Source organism: Syzygium oleosum, unplaced genomic scaffold (assembly GCF_021117445.2).
Source record: "Syzygium oleosum isolate NSW1041296 unplaced genomic scaffold, Sole_v2.1 Sole_v2.62, whole genome shotgun sequence".
In the NCBI taxonomy this organism is placed as follows: domain Eukaryota; kingdom Viridiplantae; phylum Streptophyta; class Magnoliopsida; order Myrtales; family Myrtaceae; genus Syzygium; species Syzygium oleosum.
In genome coordinates this window covers 561,683-568,263 of record NW_026607546.1, presented here as the reverse complement: position 1 = coordinate 568,263, position 6,581 = coordinate 561,683, and the positions used below count along the sequence as shown (strand labels likewise).

Genomic DNA, 6,581 nt, shown 5'->3' with positions numbered 1-6,581 from the left:
GCAAGGGCGAGCTCGGGACGAAGGGAAACAGGGGAAGGAGAAGGAGAGTGGGGGGTTTCGTGGCGGCGATGGCGCAGCCGGACGAACGGCGCGGCGGCTGGCGGGGCGGCGGCACTAGGCGAAGCGGCCGGCGACGGGCGATCGGCGATGACGGTTGGGCGAGCGAAAGCGTGAATCGAGAATGAGCCGCGGCGAAGAGAAAACCAGAGAAGAAAAACGAAGAAGAAGAAGAAGGGGAAGAAGAAAGGAAGAGAGAGAGAGTGAGGGGATAGAGAGAGGTGGGTCTGTCAGGGGGGGAGGGGACGTTGCATGGGGGAGGGGAGAGAGAGAGAGAGAGAGAGAGAGAGAGGACAGATGTGGGGGAAACGTGCGCGGCAGAAGAGAGAGGAGAGAGAGGGAGAAAGTCAAAGTGTCATCGAGTGCGATTCAACGATCACGATTCAAACCCACAAACGATCCAACAGCCCAAAATTAATCCTAGAATATAATAAGGGACAAAGGCCAAATTAATTAAATCACACTACCCGAGGGAGGTCTACTAGTCCAAATCCGCACCAGGTCAAAAATTCACTTTTCACATATCCCGGGCAATCTCGAGGCTGGCCACAATAATATTGACACCGTCCAATTAAATTCGACCCGGAACTCCGAGAAATTCGACACCAAAGTTTGGGCTCTAAATAACGGCCAAATTCGATCGAGTGCGATTCTAACGAAATCTCTAATAAAAAAAGAATAACCCAGGAGTGATCAGTTCCGAGCGAGATTTTATTATAAGCGCACTCACGAAATACCCATTTTATAAATCCCAAAAATGGGCCGAAATTCGGAATGTCACAAGCAAAATATTCCACTTTCTCTCCACTGGATGTGAGCATAGAAGATGCTTCCAGGGTGGCCTCAGAGAATGCAAACTTTGCTCAGGACTCTAAAAGGCATCTTTCCTATTCAGATTTGTCCAGAAGATCTGTGATTTTACACAAGATCATTATCAACTGTCTGAAGCCCAAAGCAGCATCCAAGACTGACCTATCAAAATCAGAAATCAAGCTCATTTAGGCTAACTTAAAAGGTCAATCCTTCTCTCTCCCTCACATCATCATATTCCATATGTACAGAGCATTACAGAAGGACAAGGGTCAACTGCCATATGGTGCACTTATCATTAGAATCTTCATGTTTTTAAGGATAACTATTTCTGATGAGTTGCGCAAAACCATTATACCTTGCATGTTTGTTGGAGAAAAAATGCTCTCCAAAATGAAACAATTTGATGATGTAAAAGAAAGAGTAAGAGGAAAAGAGGCTCAATAGTCGGAGGCAAAATCTGTTGGAAAGAAAATTGAGAAAGAAAAAGAGCAAAGAAAAAGAACCAGTTCAGCCAGCAAGCAGCCTGATTCTCCTACCCCAATCAAAGTGTACAGGAAGAAACGAAAAATTCGTCTACATGATGAAAGTGATGAAGCAGAAGCAGAGCACTTTGAAACAGGACACACTGATGGTCCAGAACATGGTTGTGAACCAACTCCAAAGGTTTCAGAACCAATTCATGAAGAACATGTTTCTGAAGATCAAGCACCTGTTCAGAGGGAGATTCCACCAGAAGCGGCCACAGGGTACAATCAATCTGAGCAAGCTAATGTCCAAGAACAGCCCACTAAAAATCAGAACATCCTCTCTATTCTGCTCAAGATCAAAGAAAAGCAAGCTGCACTAGAACAAGATATGAAGAATCTACATAGAATTGTTGAGGAAAACAGCAAAACTCAACGACTTCAGGCAGCAGCAGACAAAGCAGAGCTTGAGGAAGCCATTACTATGTGCTCATCCAACATAGATAAGACTATAGGTCAATGCAGTTCGAAGATTGAGGAGGCTGTCTCAATATTGGAAAATTTTCAACTGATTCGTACCCCTTCTAAAAAATAGCCTGCTTTTTAACATTTCTCTCCAAATCATCTATTTTTTTTTTCTTTCAATTGGTCTGTAATATTTCTCACAATTATTATTAGACTGGTTGATTACTTAATCTCAGTGCCTTATTCTCTCTATTATTATTTTTGCCGATGACAAAAAGGGGGAGAAATTATATGCAGATTTGCAGGTTATATACAAAGGAAAAAAAAGACACAGATATCAACAGAGTTTGCTCTTTCAATCTGTGCTTCATGAGCTTAATATGTTTATTTACTTTCAAATCAATTTCAAAATAATATAATCTGCAGGAAAGTTTTGTCACCATCAAAAAGGGGGAGATTGTTGAGGAAAACTCCTATTGATTTTGAAGTTGACAAAACCTTCCATGTTATTGTAAATCTGATACTTATTCTGAACTAATTTATTCCAAGTATGTATATTCTGGAAGCTCAGAAGGAAGTTTTTCAGACTTTACAAGCTGGTAAATACATTATTGAAGACCCACATAATCTAAGTTCTGAGATTCAAACGCTGAAATTATTCAGACGCAGACGGAGAAATTTTTAGAAGCAGATGCAGAAGCTGAAATTTTTCAGAAGCAGACGCAGACGCAGAAATTCTTCAGAAGCAGAATTCAGAAACTATCATAACAGCTAGTGATCTGGCATGGATTTCACAGAAGAAAAGTTCTGATTGTCTCAATCTGAATCAAATTGATTGACAATCAAACATTACGACAAGAATGCATTACAACGGACAAAGCTCTACTTATGGAAACCAAGATTCTGATTGTATGGGCGACCAGAATCAGCGAGATTCAGAATCTATCATCCAATGGCTACTCAATCCTTTTTATACAAATCTGTCCAAGGTGAAGATTGGAAGATGATCCTCTGAAAGCTGTCCAACGGCTAGTTTGGAAGCAGAGGAGTATTTAAGGAGATCAACGAGCAGCAGAAGATAGAACAGAATCAAGAATCATCAAGTCCAAAGTCTGAGCATACTCCGATCATTTCTCTTGTCTTTCTGAGCCAAACATTAAGATCTTGAGGGACACTTTGTAAGAGTGATTGTGTGAGATAGAGAGTCCTATCATACACAAGAGTGCTAACACTCAGAAGTTGTAATTCCTCTTGATTACATAGTGAAATCCAGCCGGTAGGCTGTCAGCGTGGGAGAGAGTGGACGTAGGCTCGCTATAAGCCGAACCACTATAAACTTGTGTGCAGTTTTTCTATCCCTTATCTCTTACTTTACACACTGCACATCAAGATCACTGTCTATATAAACTGTTTTGAATTTGAATTTTATTCAGACTCAACTGTGATCATTCATTTCCGCATAAATTGATAAAAATTGTTTAAGATCACCTATTCACCCCCTCCCCTTCTAGGTGATCCTTGCTAGCTACATCACCCAACTATCTATTTTTGCTATTCCTATTTTTGTCAAGTTACCTGACCGACAAAATCAGGTGTCAACAAACACCAATATCATCTTATCCTAAATCCCTATGTAATAATATGATCTACGTAGATTTACAAGATTAAGAATTAAGAAAACTAATATACTTGCAATAGGATAGACAGACATGGGCAGAAAACAAAAAAGTTACCTCAATTGGAGCACCCTCAACTCCGGTGCAAAAATTCATCATATTTGGTAACTTACGCAAATCCAGACGATGTACATTAGGCAACTCAACTATGTCATCATCAGCAAATTCTATTTTTCCTACATCATATGTGATAATGGCTTGTATTGAGTCACATTCGCATACTTGATTCTCTTCCAAATGTACAAGTCCTTGCATCGCTAATAGGAACCACAGATTTTTCAATCGGTGGCACTTTTTGATACGCACAGCTTTCAATTTTCTAAAGCACTCTGGTGTGACAGGGCCATTGCATATCTTCTTCATATTAATAAGATTTCAAGGAACAAAGACTCTAAAATCGTAAAAGCAGTGAGAGCAAGGCCGTTAGATGAATTGACAATGTACTTAATTAAGGGGCAGTTGTCACTGTCGATATGCTGTAGTTGTTGAAATCCTTGGCTGCACAACTCGTGAGTGTTTCTTGAACTCTCTCAATCCGTCCAAATGCAAGTATTAAGTATTCTGCAGAGTTTTCTGAACCCATTCTTTTGAAAAAATACTATGGCACTCGTCCAATTTGAGCTTCATGATTCTCAAACCTTAAAATTCCCTCCCGTCAGGATTTCCTATGTTTGATCCAAAATCTGATCAGATTCCCAAATGGCTGGTCACCATCCTTCAAGAGTACGGTGGGATTAAGGAGTGGTATTTTTAGAGTGGTTAACTTTGTCAAGCTCTTCAACTTGGCAAGGCCATCATTACATGATTCCAATGGTATTTCATCCTTGCCCATCCATCGGTCAAAGCTTCCCTTCATATGCAACTCTTCAAGGATGATTAAGCATTTCAGGACACCAGGCTCGATTATCTTAGGCTCTTTGTAGTTGCTTAGATTCAATCTCAAATTGGCAAGCTCCCCCATTTCTTTGGCAGCCTAGAAATTGCAAACCCGCGAAGCTGAGAATTTGCAATGCTTTGAGCTTGCCAAGAATTGCCACATCCTATGCATGGCAATGGTCTAAATATAACGATCGGAGGTTCCTGAGGATTTCCATTGAGGAAGGTGAAGGTGCGATATGCATGGGGTGAAGATATAGGACTTGGATCATGTATGTGAAATCCAGTCCACAATAATCTCCCACATCATGTCGGTGTGTGCAGGTCTTCTGTACCAATCTTTTGATTGAGACAATATGAGTATCTTTAAGTCGAGAAACCCATACAACATTAGTTCAACAAGCTGCCAACATTAACTTGGCATATTGCCCAACATTTCTCAAGCTTTTCCTTTGGCCATGAGCCATAATTATTGTTCATCTGTATGGAATTCTGACCTCTAAATGGAGTTGAGACGTCCACCTCGCTGTAAAGATCATATATGGTCAGGTTGTCCTTGTCATTGCCACCATCCAACAACAAACCAGTGGAATGGAGTTCATCGAGTGTAGTATTCAATCTATCCTTTGAATCTTATATCGTCCTGCTGAATCCCTCAAACAAGCCCAACCCCATACTTAGTACCAACAATATTTCAACTCTAAATTGTACCGCCAATAAGATCACAGAGCGGACTTCGTGTCCTCACTCTTCAAAGGGTCGTAACTCAACTTCACTATGGTTTCTATATTTGACTAATCTATTTTGATCAACGCGTTGTTTCCATTCACACAAACTGCTATTTTTTTAAAATGCTTGTGACCGAGGTAATCAAAAGAGCCAAACCCGCAAGCTTCTTGATCACTTGAGTCGCTATTGATTTCAATTCCTTGTCTTTGAGCCCGTTGCCAACCGTCTTTTAAATAGCTTGAAAGCTTCATTGTCCTTTAAACCTTCAAGACGAAAAGTTCGATCGGCAAGCATCTTTTGCTCTGGCTAATCTTTAAATCTCGATGTTAGTAGCAACTTGAATCCTCTGCTCTCGTCATGTCCTGAAGGAATACCGACCGCCTTCAAATCAAGTTTATACCACAGATTGTCCAATATTATGAGAACCTTCTTACTCAGATCCCTCTGTAATCTCTCCAGCAGACGATTTCCTCAGTAGCCTTCGCTTTGCACATCCTTCAAATCCAATTACAAGGCGTCAATGATCTCATTTTGGATATTCTTCAAGTCAGGAGTCTGCGACACTTTTGCTTTGACGATTATGTGGAACAATCTCTTCCGGTTCCTGAGTTTCTTTCTCGACTTCCTCTAACAGCGTAGTCTTTCCCACGCTGCTAGGCCCGTAGACCCCAATCACTTTGAGCTTCTCATCATCCAGAGCATTCATTATGTCCTCTAATATGGAAGCTCGTGACTCCATGATCATGCCATTGGGAAAATTACCAAAAAAGTCCTTAACATATTATAATTGTGCCAATTCAATCTCAAATCATTTAATTTGGCCAATTTGGTCATAAACTTTTGACAATTTATCAATTCAGTCTACCTGGCCAATTTTTGCCGTAAATTACTGACGTAGATGTTGGCTGTCCTAGATGACACCGCCCGCACTGATATGGACAATTTTTTTTATGAATTTTTTATTATTCTCTTTTTCCTTTTTATTTTTGTTTTCCTTTGTGGTTGGACGAGATCATTCCTCGCCCAGCCACTAGTGCCCAGCCACTGGCAAGGCTCGAGCCCTCGCCAGATCTGACGAGGGTTAGGCCCTTGCGGCCTCTGGCGAGGTTGGGCCTCGCCAGCCCAGCCTAGGCGAGGCCAACCTTGCCCAGCAACGGCAAGGTCGAGCCTTGCCCGGTCGGCGAGGGTCGTTGGCAACCTCGCGGGCCACAATGAAAAAACAAAATATAAAAAGGAAAAAGAAGGAGAAAAATAATAAAAATTATCCACGGTGGCGCCACAGAGGACAGCTGGTGTCCATGTCAGTGATTTCCAACCAAAATTGACCGGATGAACTGAATTGGCAAATTATCAAAAGGTTTGGGACTAAATTCCAAATTAAAATGTTTATGACTGAATTGGCACAATTACTAAAGGTTCAGGACTCTCTTGGTAATTTCCCCTAGTGTTGCCCCAATCGGTGGCTGCAGAATTCACGTCGGGATCACTCTCGTAGTAGACC

The 6,581-nt window shown here is 41.3% G+C and overlaps 1 pseudogene; it reads right to left on the bottom strand.

Annotated features, from left to right (window-relative positions):
• Positions 1–5,033: 5,033 nt before the first annotated feature.
• LOC115664004 (putative disease resistance protein At5g05400) lies at positions 5,034–5,932 on the bottom strand (annotated as a pseudogene).
• Positions 5,933–6,581: the final 649 nt, after the last annotated feature.